Source organism: Microcaecilia unicolor, chromosome 6 (assembly GCF_901765095.1).
Source record: "Microcaecilia unicolor chromosome 6, aMicUni1.1, whole genome shotgun sequence".
NCBI classification, from domain to species: Eukaryota; Metazoa; Chordata; class Amphibia; order Gymnophiona; family Siphonopidae; genus Microcaecilia; species Microcaecilia unicolor.
In genome coordinates this window covers 266,144,572-266,156,778 of record NC_044036.1, presented here as the reverse complement: position 1 = coordinate 266,156,778, position 12,207 = coordinate 266,144,572, and the positions used below count along the sequence as shown (strand labels likewise).

The 12,207-nt window shown below is 47.0% G+C and overlaps 1 protein-coding gene across 5 annotated transcripts in view; it reads left to right on the top strand.

The window, feature by feature from the left end:
- The window catches only part of DENND1A (DENN domain containing 1A), a 1,150,393-nt gene that overhangs the window by 725,259 nt on the left and 412,927 nt on the right, over positions 1-12,207 (top strand). The gene's annotated exons all lie outside the window — the stretch shown is intronic.

Genomic DNA, 12,207 nt, shown 5'->3' with positions numbered 1-12,207 from the left:
TGGAACCAGTCTTCACCTACACTTGGCTGCCGTTCCTCAGGGGTTGAGCCCCTGGGTGCAGGCAGCTGGCAGGACTTGGAGGAAAACTGGTACTGGAACTAGCAGGCTGGAACACCAGGAAACTCACACTAGAAGGAACACCAAACAAGCTTGACCAAAACAGGGTTCAGGATAGGAATCAGGATTCAGGATTCCCAAACAGACTGGACTGGAAGGAAACTGAAAGCAAGCAGGGCAGACACAAGCAGGAGGGGAACTGAAGCTGAAGACAGCCAGCCACGAACGGAGGAAGTGCAGATACTATACAGGGAGAAGGACTTCCAGACAAGCTTGACTAACTAGGGTAGTGTAGAAGCCCAAGGTGAACAGGGAACCAGGATACAGAAGTGGCCACAGGCACCCAGACAAAAGCAAGGCTGAAGTGCAAACTGCACTGGGGAATCAGGTTCTCAGACAGAAGGGAAAGGAAGCCAAAAGCAGACAGGGTTCAGAAGTGCCCACAGGCACCTAGGCAAAAGCAGGGCTGCAGTGCTAACTGCACAAGGGGGTTCAGGGTTCTCAGACAGGAAGGAAAGGGAACCAACAGAACTGGATTCCAGAAAGGGATCAGGAGACAAACAAACAAGGAATACCTACTAGGAACACAAACTATAAAGCAAGGCTATGCAAGACAACGCAGAAGTGCAAACTGCACCAACACTAACCTGGACCTTTTGCGTTTGCAAAGACCCTGAATGGAAGAACACCACTTCCTTACCAAGGCCCTGAATGATGATGTCATAACTATTGGACACAGGCAGGAAGCATACTGAAGCACAGAGAAGCTTAACACACACAGGTGCATCATAGTGGAGAAATTAGAGCCACGCTGGGAGCAGCCAGCACACAGAGACAGAGCTAACTCAGGCAACACACACAGGTGCAGTATAGTGGAGTAATCAGAGACACGCTGGAAGCAGCCAGCAAACAGAGACAGAGCTGACTCAGGAAGAACAGACAGAAGCCAGCTAAGAAGCTGACCACCAGAAATAAGGTAAGTTTGAGAGGGGTCATGACTACAATCGTAACAGGCACTCTGCTCTTAACTCGACCCGCCTCTAACCTAGCTAGAAAAGGCGATGACCGGTTAACGCTGATATTCAGCGACACTACCCAGTTAAGTGTCACTGAATATCAGTAGCTGGCTAGCTCAATGGGCCTCTCCTGCCTGGTTACTCTTTTGAATATTGACCCCTAGGTGACACCATTGAGCAGTGACTGGAACATCCTTCTTCCCAGGTTTTGTGAACACAGCATGCCTTGCCCCTGCTGGCCTGGGAATCAAACTGTCGTCCTCTGAATGGCAGTGCATAGCACTACCACAGAGCTGCGGGACTATGCTTCTCTGGTTTTAAAAATTCATATCTAAGTAGGTATACAGATGATATTTGCTCAGTTACAATCAATGAGTATTTTGTTTGTGTAAATGGTAATGAGGCCATTAGGAATATGTTCACCTTAAATGTAGGTCTTTGAGTCTGAGGTAATTAAACACCTCCGGAATGAAAAAGAAAGGGCAGTGAAGGTTAAGTGAGGAATAATCGGAAGCACAGGTGGTGCGGCACCTTTGAGAAATGGAAAGAAAAGCATCTTCCTTGATACAGACTATTTCAAAGGATGGAAATGCTACCTTTGTCAGTAAGGGCACTTTTTATCCTTTAAAAAAAAAATTATATAGGGCTTGTGAATTGTTCATAGGAGAAGTTCATTTTAACATTTTAGGGGTCCTTTTACTAAGCCTTGGTAAAACATGACCTGCGGTAGTGTGAGCGTGTCTTTTGGGCGTAAGCTGTGCCATTTTTTTTTATGGAAAAAGGACCTTTTTTAAGGGGCCAGAAAATGGACATGCGCTAAAATTGAAGCCAGCACGCATCTGTTTTTGGCCTGAGACCTTACTGCCACCCATTGACCTAGCAGTAAGGTCGCACGTGCTACCCTACGGTAAGCATGCAGTGCGTGCCAACTGCTGTTTACCACCGGGTAAGCAGCCCGTGGTAGAAAATTATTTTCTACTGCGGGATTTGGTGCGTGGCAAATTCGGAATTACCACCCGGCTCGCATGCTAGCCAGATGGTAGTGCCAATTTGGTGTGCGCTGTACATGTGTAGGCCCTCTCTTGCCTTTGTAAAATGGCCTCTTAAAGATTTCAGTATAAAACTGTACACCCTTCAGCAGTATTGCATATTCATAGAATAATAAGCTATGAGTATGCCTGTTAGTGTGTAACTTTGATCAAGCCGTAAAACTTGCCTGTTAAGATTTTAAGTTCCTTGAGGAAGAGACAACGTAATGCAAATTTGTGTTCTGAAGGAAGGACCTGTGTGGCTGCATAGTCTCATACACTTCATTAGCCCTGAATAATTCTTATGTTGATCTATTAAATGGAATCATAACCTGCAAGGAATTGAGGGTACATAAGTTGTAGCTGTGTGAAGAAAAGATAACAGTTGGGACGATGGATTCTCCGAGGACAAGCAGGCTGCTTGTTCTCACATATGGGTCGACGTCCGCGTCGGCCCAGGAAATGGCAAATTTTTCCAGCAAAAATTAAAAAACTTTGCCAGAGTTTTCTGGCGAGCGAATCGTGCACACTGCGCATGCACGGATAACTCCCCCCCCCCCCCGGTCACGCGAGCATGCCCCTTCATTCCTTTTTTGTCCGCAACGAGGTGACAGGATTTTCTAGTTCTCCTCGTTTTTGGCCCAGGAATCAGAGTCTGATGACTTTTTTTTCTATTTTCCTGTTTTTCTTTTTCTTTTTTCGTTTTATTAAAAAAAAAAAAAAATATATATATATATATATCCCGTAGTTATCTTAGTTTTAGCCCTTTTTTAAGTTTTCTTTCTTTTCGACGCGGCCGCTTTTAGGCTGCGCGGTCAGGTTCTTCCCTTTCTTTTGTGCCCTTTTTTCTTTCTAAAGGCACAATTGAGTCTTTTGATTTTGCCAAAGCCATTTTTCCTTCCATGTCATCGAAGACACCCAGCGGCTTCAAAAGTTGTACTCGGTGCAACCGGACCATCTCAGGTACCAATACCCACGCCTGGTGTATCCAGGGCCTTGGGCCCGACCATACCCCAGCCGCTTGTAGTCTGTGTCTTTGTATGAAGAAACAGACCCAAGCGTCTCGAGAAGCCCAACAAGAAAAGCTTTTTGGGGCTCGGTCCTTCGACATTGACTTCAGTACTGAGGTCGGCGACATCGAGAAGAGCATCAACGTCGGGAGCAGAGGTGTAATGGCTGCTGAGAGACCAACTCGCACTGGGAGCAGTGAGGCATCGAGTGGGTCTCCACCTGCCTTGAGTCCTCCTGTTATGCAGGCCCCCCGGGGCCGAGCTTCATTGGACCCGGCCCTGAGGAGATGTGAGGATTCCACATCTTTCTCATCGGTACCGGGGAGTCTCGATGACTGGCGTTGAGCGAAGGCAAAGAAGCACCATCATCGTTCTCCTTCAACTCATGGTGCCGGGAGTTCCGGGGCGTCGAGAGAGTTGGCACCCGAGAAGCGTCGGTGCTGAGAGGATTGCTCCCCCTCTATACAGGAGGTGCCGATGCGTCGGTCTTCTAGCAGCCTGGTACCTGCTCCTGAGCCTCGACAGATTCTGACACTGCCTGCTCCACCGACCCCGCAGCCTTCTTCGATGGCAGCTCTCGACAAGCGCATCAGGGCCTTGTAGCGGTCCTTCCAGAAGTTCTGGAAACGTCAGTCAGCTTTGGTGTCGAGGGTGCTTGCGCCTTCCGTACCGTCTGCTGCACCGGTGTCTGGCCCTTCTCCAGCAGTGAGGTCCCCGGTCCCGGTGCTGCCTTCGGCATTGGTGTCGGCTGCCACCCAGGTTGACTCCCCTTCGATGTCGGTGGAGGAAGCTTCACCGCAGTCCAAGCGGACGTCGGCCTCTCGACATTGCCATCGAGGACGTTGTTCCTCGGCGTCGAGGCAGGCTCAGTCTCGGAGTACCTTAAGAGAGGTCTTATCCGATACTGAACAGGAACGTTTGTGGGAGTCATAGGAAGATCCCAGGTACTTTTGTTCTGATGAGTCCTATGGGATTCCCTCTGAACCTTCCCCTCCACCAGAGAGGAGACTATCTCCACCGGAGAGTCTATCCTTTTCCTCTTTTGTCCGGGAAATGGCTACGGCTATTCCCTTCCCTGTGGAGGTTGAGGATGAGCCCAGTGCAGAGATGCTCGAAGTCCTGGACTATTCTTCTCCACCTAAAGAGGCTGTAACAGTTCCTCTGCATAAGGTACTGAAGGAAGTCTTTATGTGGAACTGGTCGGTCCCTCTGTCTGGCCCCGTGATCTCGAAGAAAGCTGAATCCCAGTATCGGATCCACGGTGAACCTGGATTGATGAGATCTCAGTTACCCCACAATTCTGTGGTGGTCGACTCCACCCTCAAGAGAACCAGGAGTACTACGGATAATGCTTCGGCGCCCCCAGGCAAAGAAACTGGGACTCTTGATTCTTTTGGGAGGAAGACGTATCAGGCCGCTATACTCGCCGCCAAAATTCAATCATACCATCTCTTCACGAGCGTATACTTGCGGAACTCAGTGAGGCAACTATCTAGCTTGGTTGATGCACTCCCTCCGCAGCAAGCTGAGCCTTTTCGCCAGGTGGTCAGGCAGCAGAAGGCATGTTGAAAATTCCTGGCCAGAAGTACGTTCGATACTTTTGATGTAGCATCCAGGATTGCTGCTCAAGGTATAGTGATGAGCAGACTCTCATGGCTGCGTGTCTCTCACCTGGATCATTCAGTCCAGCAGCGAATGGCGGATGTTCCTTGCCGGGGGAACAACCTTGTTGGTGACAAAGTAGAGGATCTTGTTGATCAGATCAAGAAGCATAATGATGCTATGGATTCTCTCTCCCGCCGGGCGTCTTCTGCTACTTCTTTCTCATCTAGGAGGTTTTTTGGAGGGAAGAGGAGTGCTCCCTATTCCTGTACTAGGCGTAGGTACACTCCTGCTTCTTGATAGCCTGCCCAGGCTCAGTCCCAGCGTGCTCGTTCTCGTCAACAGCATGCGTCTAAGGCCCCTGCTGCTCTCCAGCAAAAGCAGGGGACGGGCTTTTGACTGGCTCCAGTTAAGCATAGCCTCAGTAAAAGTGTCCGTACCAGACAACTTGCCAGTCGGGAGGAGGTTGATATTTTTTCACCAAAGGTGGCCTCTCATAACCTTAGACTGGTGGGTTCTTCAAATAGTCCAGCTAGGATACACCCTCAATCTGGAATCCAAACCTCCAAATTGCCCACCGGGAACTCATTCTTACAGCTCCCAGCACAAACAGGTACTTGCAGAGGAACTCTCCGCCCTTCTAAAGGCCCAAGTGGTCGAACCCGTTCCACCAGGGGAAGAAGGGCTGGGATTCTATTCCAGGTACTTCCTTGTGCAGAAAAAGACAGGGGGGATGCGTCCCATCCTAGACCTAAGGGCCGTGAACAAATTTCTTCTCTGAGAAAAGTTCAGGATGGTTTCCCTTGGCACCCTTCTTCCCATGATTCAGGAAAAAGATTGGCTATGCTCTCTGGACTTAAAGGATGCTTACACACACTTCTCGATACTTCCAGTTCACAGGAGGTATCTTCGATTTCAGCTGGGAACACAGGACTTTCAGTACCGTGTATTGCCCTTTGGTCTGGCGTCTGCGCCCAGAGTGTTTACAAAGTGCCTAGCGGTAGTTGTAGCATCGCTACGCAGACTGGGAGTGCATGTGTTCTCTTATCTCGACGATTGGCTGATGAAGAGCACATCAGAGACAGGCGCTCTACAGTCCATGCATATGACTGGGGTTTGTGATCAATTATTCCAAGTCCCATCTCACCCCAGTCCAAAAGTTGGAATTCATTGGAGCTCTGTTGAACACAAAGACAGCTCGAGCTTATCTTCCCAAGGTAAGGGCAGACAACCTCCTGTCCCTGGTGTCCATAGTTCGAGAGTCTCAGAGTACGGCTCAACAGATGTTGAGACTTCTGGGGCACATGGCCTCCACAGTTCATGTAACTCCCATGGCCCGTCTACATATGAGATCAGCTCAGTGGACCTTAGCTTCCCAGTGGTATCAAGCTGCAGGGGATCTAGAGGATGTGATCCCAGCTGTCCACCGACTTCTGGAATTCCCTTCTCTGGTGGACAATTCGATGCAATTTGACCTTGGGACGTCCATTCCAAATTCCTCAGCCACAAAAAGTGCTGAACATGGATGCATCCCTTCTGGGGTGGGGAGCTCATGTAGATGGGCTTCACACTCAAGGACCTTGGTCCTTTCAGGAAAAAGGTCTTCAGATCAACCTTCTGGAGTTACGAGCGATCTGGAACGCTCTAAAGGCTTTCAGAGATTGGCTGTCCAATCAAATCATCTTGATTCAAACAGACAATCAAGTTGCCATGTATTACACCAACAAGCAGGGGGCACCGGATCTCGCCCTCTGTGTCAGGAAGCCGTCCAGATGTGGCTTTGGGCTCGTTGTTACGGCATGTTTCTCCAAGCCACTTATCTGGCAGGCGTAAACAACAGTCTGGCCGACAGGCTGAGCAGGATAATGCAACCTCACAAGTGGTCACTGAACAGGGCATAGCCCGCAAGATGTTCCGAGAGTGGGGCACCCCCTCGGTGGATTTTTTTGCCACTCAAATCAATCATAAGGTCCCTCAGTTTTGTTCCAGGCTTCAGGCCCACGACAGATTAGCATCAGATGCCTTTCTGCTACATTGGGGAACGGGCTTTCTGTATGCGTATCCTCCCATACCTCTAGTAGGGAAGACTTTGCTGAAACTCAAGCAAGACTGCAGAACCATGATTCTGATTGCACCCTTCTGGCCGCGTCAGATTTGGTTCCCTCTTCTTCTGGAGTTGTCCTCCAAGGAACCGTGGAGATTGGCATGTTTTCCAACCCTCATCACCCAGAACGAGGGGTCGCTTCTACATCCCAACCTCCAGTCTTTGGCTCTCATGGCCTGAATGTTGAGAGCTTAGAATTCGCCTCCTTGGGTCTTTCAGAGGGTGCCTCCTGAGTCTTGCTTGCTTCCAGAAAAGATTCCATGAAGAGGTTTGCCGTCTGTTGTGACAGCAAGGCCCTAGATCCTCTTTCTTGTCCTACACAGACCCTGCTTGAATACCTTCTACACTTATCAGAGTCTGGTCTCAAGACCAACTCCGTAAGGGTTCATCTTAGTGCGATTAGTGCTTATCATCGCTGTGTAGAGGATAAGCCTATCTCTGGACAGCCTTTAGTTTTTTGCTTCATGAGAGGTTTGTTTTAGTCAAAGCCCCCTGTCAAACCTCCACCTGTGTCATGGGATCTCATCGTCGTTCTCACTCAGCTGATGAAAGCTCCTTTTGAGCCACTGAATTCCTGCCATCTGAAGTACAGGTGGGAAGTCATCTGCGCGGTGCACGTGACTCGCGCGCCAGAAGATTCTGGCAAAGTTTTTATATTTTTGCTGGAAATATTTGCCATTTCCTGGGCCGACGCAAATGTTGACCCACATGTGAGAACAATCAGCCTGCTGTCCTCAGAGAATACCTGCTACAGGTAAGTATCTTCGCTATATTGGGGTGCAAAATAAAAGGGAAAAAATGACATGCTACATAGAAGTGGTGATGTTGTGGTACTATGTTCAGAATTCCTTGAGTCAGATAGGATACAAATTTTGCAGAAAACAACCTAATGTCCCTTTTTACAATGCTGCGGTGCAGCTACCATGGTGATGGTGCTCATCAATCTGGTACTACCGTTGGGGTACTGCAGGAGCCCAGCGGTAGTGCCTGCCGCCAGCGCATCTCTGCTTTATTTTTTAATGCCGGAGGCTTACCCAGTGGTAATTGGGCAGTGCCATCCACTGCCTGGTTACTGCTAGGAGCCTTTACCGCCCCTACCACCTCCTAAATAGTTTTGAGAACACGCCTTTTACCAGCTGCCGTAAAAGGATGCCTTGGCGTGCACCTATGCCAGCAAGGGCCCCCTTATACCACAATGTGGTAAAAGGAGTTTTAAGTAGCCAACTTTCGATAACCACCACCTGCACCCGGGAGCAAACTGCAAGAACTCCCAGTGACGCTAAGAAGAAATTAGTGCGGGAAATGCTGATATGATCCATCACCAGTGGCGTACCGGGGGGGGGGGCGGTCCGCCCCGGGTGCACACCGCTGGGGGGGTGCCGCGCGCTGGTCAGCTTCCTTTGTTTCCATGCTCCCTCTGCCCCGGAACAGGAAGTAACCTGTTCCGGGGCAGAGGGAGCATGGAAACGAAGGAAGCTGACCAGCGCGCAGCACCCCCCAGTGGCGTGCACCCGGGGGGGGGGGTTCTTTCGCCGGGGTGGGACGGTGTCCTTTCGCCGGGGGGGGGGGGGGCGCTGCACCCAGGGGGCGGGACGCATCGGCGATCCACCTCGGGTGTCAGCCCCCCTAGGAACGCCACTGTCCATCACACCTTGAAACAGCCATGGGCGAAACTGTGGCTACAGTTGGTGAAGTTGGCAGCTGAGTATTGACATTACTTGTTATTGTAAGCCAAGTGTCGTCATTTTTTTTTTATTTAAAAGATCACAGTCACAATTTAAAGAGTGTAACCTGTGGATTGAGAGCACACAGAGTTTTAATGATTGACTTGGGACGGTTTTTTATGCCAGTGACCTGAACTATCCTGATATATCCTGACACCTGTAAACTAAGAACAGGTGGAGGTAGGGTTCTGAGCCCCCCCCCCCCCCCCCCCCATATATCATACTGTGGTTTTATAGTTATAGTTTTATAGTTTATTAAAATTTGCTACAGCTGTAGCTGCCAAACCAGAGCAAAGCAGTGTACAATCTACAGTTTATTTAGAAAAGAAGGGAACTCCAATAATGACAGAAAAGATATCAGTCATACCAGATCAGAGGAGAAATAAGAGAATGCGCAATAAGGAGAGTAAAATAAACTGCTTCATGTTAGTGAGTCCAATCAGGCTGTTTTGCCAAAAACTCTTTCCAAAAGCGAGGTTTATAGGTTGGATTTAAAATTCTCTTTAGGGAGAGTTCACTACAGAGGAAAAAGGGGAAAGTGGTAGACTGTTCCACATTGGGGGGGGGGGGGGGTAAGGAAAAAGAAAGTCTGGAGTTGTGTGGATTCTAGTTGAGTGAACTTAGCGCTTAGAAGAACTAATCAATGAACATTTATTGAATGAAAGACTCTGGGGGGGGGGGGGGGGGGGGGGGGGGGGAGAATAAGGAATAGTGAGACCAGAGAGGTAATCAGGGGAAGTTTTGTTACTCTTATTAGATATGTTGGACATTCTGAGCAATTGAGAAGAGTTATATTTGGAATTTGATATCATATGCTCTTACATAAGGTTATAAGATGTTGTTATAATACTAGCTTTGCACACAGGAAGTGTGTATGTCTGTACAAAAAAAACTTTTCCAAATAGTTTACATATTAACTGTATTGAAGGTGGGAAACGTCAACCATACCACAAATTTTGTTTTCAGCATATTTTAAAGATTCTGAATTATTAATTTTATTTTTCATGAACACTACTGAAGCATTTGTATAGCAAAATAGGAGCCCTTCTAAAATTTTCTTTGAAAATGTGATTGCCTATGGTTATTTTTATTTTTTATTTTTTTGTGATTTATTCATTTAAGAACACAAGATGTAGACAGACTACTGGAGTAGTGAGACCATTAGACAAACTAGGCAACTGCCTAAAATGGCACAATTCTGGGAGGAGGAGCAGCCATCAGTGCTACAGGCCAAGATAAAGGAAGCAAAAGAGCCTAATACCCTCTGCCCACTTGCCTCCCACCCATTGCTCTTTTCCAGAGTGCTAACAGCAAAACTGTCTCAGTGATGGATGTTCTGGGGCAGAGAATTGGCTCAGACAGGCTGGAGATCTTTCAGACTCCCCCCTGCTGTTTCCACTTATTGTAGCATGGAGCCTTCCAGGAACCTCAACTTGACTGAGTCATGTGATTCTGCTTCTCCCAGCTACATCTGAATTTTATTTGGATCTCTTAGACACCTTCCCCACTTTTTTTTTAATATTTTAATGTATTTAGCAACACAGTTTTATCTAATTACAGTCAGACTAGCCTGGGAACTGAGTTAGGGCTGACTCTAGGTGAACCAGTGCCTTTTGCAAAATCGGAACTTGGCATCCCCTTTTGGTAGTGGCTTTGGCACAATGCCACCTCTTTTTAGTAGTAGTGATAATTCTAGCACATCATCACTCCTCTCTCCTTTCATTAAACTTCCCCTTCTTTATCCCCCGACTCTCTGCCCAACACCATTATCCTCCCACACCCCTCCTTCCCTAGCCCACATGATGTGGAAGGACACGGGAGGGTTGTATGTCTATAATAGTAAACCCTCATTCATGGTGCCCTGCATGGCAATAATGATTATATACGCCTAAAGATAGCCTGAGCTGAGTCAGGAATTAAGCACCAGAGCTATGCTGGAAGTGTGAAGGGAAGCTAGTGCTCAATAGCTGAGTTATAAGGGAAACCAAACCAAGAAAACTATATCATTCCGAGGACAGTATACCCCTTGCCCATTTCCAAACTCCACCCATCTGTCTCGTTACCTCTTGTTGCTGCCATGCTGTTTCTTTGGGCTGATGCAGCATAAGAAGACGATCTATCGACACTATCTCCCATAGGATGTAGCAGGGGGAATGATTAATTTTTTTGAAAAAGATTGCTTGTGATCCTCCCCATTCCTCCTTCAGTCTGAGACTTGATTACAGCTCCTGTCTGTTACAGAGGTGCCAAAGAGGAACAATTTTTAATAGATTTTTTAGATCATGCAATGCCCAAATCCCTTCTACTCCCCCATATCCTTCCAGTAAAATAACATATTAATCCCTACCCTTGTCCCAGCCCAACTAGCACATAAATCTTTACCAAATACGGAAAACAATTTCCAAACGTGCATGTAATTTTACTTCAGACATCTGTATCTACTTGTTCTTGGTTTCCTCTCTATTCTCATGTTCCTTCTCGTCTAAGAGTTCTCGTCCAGTCTTACTCAGATTTCTTCATAATTTCTCTTTTTGCAATGTGCGTTTGTTCATAGCCTGTCTCCCTACAGCTTCTCTCATCTCACTTCCTTCTAGTCTGACCTCTTAACTCCTGTTGCTCTATCTTATTAAAATGGACTTGGGGAAAATCCACTGCTTATTTCTTAAACAAGGACACCACTGGGCAAACATCCAAATATAGGGTATACAAAGCCGTTTGAAAGCCCGTGGGGATCATATGAGACCTGTTTCTTCCCCCTCAGATCAAATTTGAGTTTGTATTTTAACACATGGATGTGAACTTCTGACTATCATTGATTTTCAAGCAATTACTTTTTGGCGATAGATCAGTATTTTGTTTCATATAAATTGAAGAATTATTTCTGGGTTAAGCAGCATAAAATGTATTTATACTATTTTGGGATCTTGCCTGCTACTTGTGACCTGGATTGGCCACTGTTCGAAACAGGATACTGGGCTTGATGGACCTTTGGTCTATCCCAGTATGGCAACACTTATGTACTTATGTAAAGGTTCCACCGGCTTATACCATATGCTGTCTATTAAGATGTTTTAATGTGTCTTCTATTCTGGATTTGCGCGCACAACTTAATTAGCAAGCTGGTCAGTGCCGATAATTGCCACTTAATTATGATACTAATTGGCATTAATCAGAATTTACGCACAGAACTGTCTAAGCGTATTCTATAATAGTTGAAAAGAGGACGTAGCCATGGGCGTGGAATAGGCGGGTCATTGGCATTTCTAAAGTCTATGCAAGTGGTTATTGGATACAACCGGTCTGTGTGTAATTTAGGTGTCGGCATTCACACCCAAGTTATACTTGGCGTAACTGCTTGCTAAATTTAGACGCGTGGACAAGTGCTTGGGGTATTCTATAAACCATGTGGAAGTTTAGGCTTATTCTATAAAGTATGCCTAAGCGTATTTGATTTTGTTGCCATTTTATAGGTGTGATATGTAGAATCTAGTTCACTGTGCCTTAATGTGAATTATTATTTGAGTATGTTTACTGCTGTAATTGCCTGTTGCATATGTTCAGCTTATTTTTGCTGTACACCACCTTGAGTGAATTTCTTCACATAGGCAGTAAATAAATCCTAGTAAATAAATAGCTGTGAAGTTATGGGTTCTCAACCAAAGGTTC